The following is a 2,500-nucleotide window of genomic DNA, read 5'->3' on the forward strand; positions in this document are numbered from 1 at the left end:
TTTTGTATTTGTCTTTTGAATAACCATAAAGTAATGTTTCTTCTCTCTGTGCTTCCTGTGGCTCCTCGTCTCGTGTCTCTGCTGCGCTGTGATTGGTCCACAGAACAATTTAATTATTCATCTGCTGATGAATAAAACAAACGTTCATTCATCAACCGCCAGGAAACAAACTCATATTTCACTCCAACAGGAAAGATTCAAGTTCCACACCAACTGGAAGCAGAACGCAGGGTTCCCCGCAGAACCCAAGAACCCAACGCTGTATTTAAAGAACCCAACACCTTAAAGAACCCAACACCTTAAAGAACCCAACACTGTTTTAAAGAACCCAACGCTGTCTTTAAAGAACCCAACACTATCTTTAAAGAACCCAACACTGTCTTTAAAGAACCCAACGCTGTCTTTAAGGAACCCAACACTATCTTTAAAGAACCCAACACCTTAAAGAACCCAACGCTGTTTTTAAAGAACCCAACACTATCTTTAAAGAACCCAACACTGTCTTTAAGGAACCCAACACTATCTTTAAAGAACCCAACGCTGTCTTTAAAGAACCCAACACCTTAAAGAACCCAACACTATCTTTAAAGAACCCAACACTGTCTTTAAGGAACCCAACACTATCTTTAAAGAACCCAACACTATCTTTAAAGAACCCAACACTGTCTTTAAGGAACCCAACACTATCTTTAAAGAACCCAACACTATCTTTAAAGAACCCAACACTGTATTTAAAGAACCCAACACTATCTTTAAAGAACTCAACACCTTAAAGAACCCAAAACTGTCTTAAAAGAACCCAAAACTGTCCTTAAAGAACTCAACACCTTAAAGAACCCAACACTGTTTTAAAGAACCCAACGCTGTCTTTAAGGAACCCAACACTGTCTTTAAAGAACCCAAAACTGTCTTAAAAGAACTCAACACCTTAAAGAACCCAACACTGTTTTAAAAGAACTCAACACCTTAAAGAACCCAACACTGTTTTAAAGAACCCAACGCTGTCTTTAAGGAACCCAACAGTATCTTTAAAGAACCCAAAACTGTCTTAAAAGAACCCAACACTGTCTTAAAAGAACCCAACACTGTCTTAAAAGAACCCAACACTGTCTTAAAAGAACTCAACACCTTAAAGAACCCAACACTGTTTTAAAGAACCCAACGCTGTCTTTAAGGAACCCAACGCTGTCTTTAAAGAACCCAACGCTGTCTTTAAGGAACCCAACGCTGTCTTTAAAGAACCCAACGCTGTCTTTAAAGAACCCAACGCTGTCTTTAAGGAACCCAACGCTGTCTTTAAAGAACCCAACGCTGTCTTTACAGAACCCAACGCTGTCTTTAAGGAACCCAACGCTGTCTTTAAAGAACCCAACGCTGTCTTTACAGAACCCAACGCTGTCTTTAAGGAACCCAACGCTGTCTTTAAAGAACCCAACGCTGTCTTTACAGAACCCAACGCTGTCTTTAAGGAACCCAACGCTGTCTTTAAAGAACCCAACGCTGTCTTTACAGAACCCAACGCTGTCTTTAAGGAACCCAACGCTGTCTTTAAAGAACCCAACGCTGTCTTTAAAGAACCCAACATTGTCTTTAAGGAACCCAACGCTGTCTTTAAAGAACCCAACATTGTCTTTAAAGAACCCAACATTGTCTTTAAGGAACCCAACATTGTCTTTAAAGAACCCAACGCTGTCTTTAAAGAACCCAACGCTGTCTTTAAAGAACCCAACATTGTCTTTACAGAACCCAACGCTGTCTTTAAAGAACCCAACATTGTCTTTAAAGAACCCAACGCTGTCTTTAAGGAACCCAACATTGTCTTTAAAGAACCCAACGCTGTCTTTAAGGAACCCAACATTGTCTTTAAAGAACCCAACATTGTCCTCATAGAAATAAAGTCAAAACTCCTTCAGAGAACTTTTTCATGGCTGCATCTTAAAGAAGAACCCGAGGTTCCAGCTGGCCGTCGTATATTTGAGAGCAGGTGCTTGTGACTTCCTGCTGAGTCAGAACTGTGTCTCTGGCGTAATGGAAGATTTCCTCAGTTGATCTGCTAAGGAGTTATGGAATCTCTGAATCAAAATTGTCTTTAGTCCGTTTGTTCTTGCAAGAAGGAACGGTCTGCCACAGCCACCCAAAGCAGTCTGCGACACACAATTCAATGAAACAACAGTCACAGCTCTCTTTTATACACGATGAGGTTCACACCTTCAAACCACGTGGAACAAAGGGAACACTGGGTACCCGCCCATCATAGACCTTTCATCTCTTGGTCCTTGATTACAAAGTCACAATCTCCTTTGCCCTGAACATTCAACACCCCGTCAGTTCACGAATTGTTTACGACCCCCCTCATATGCATACGTAGGAGACAGTCCTTTGACTGTCCTTCACTTCCCCTCACACCGTCTGCTTCCAACGTCACAAAGAAACATTTAAATCAGTTTAACATTGCAATACTATATTTTCCCATTACACTGGTTGCGTGGTTCAGTGGTTA

This window comes from Clinocottus analis, unplaced genomic scaffold (assembly GCF_023055335.1).
Source record: "Clinocottus analis isolate CAN_PGR_092001 unplaced genomic scaffold, fCliAna1.0.p SCAF_81, whole genome shotgun sequence".
Classification (NCBI taxonomy): Eukaryota; Metazoa; Chordata; class Actinopteri; order Perciformes; family Cottidae; genus Clinocottus; species Clinocottus analis.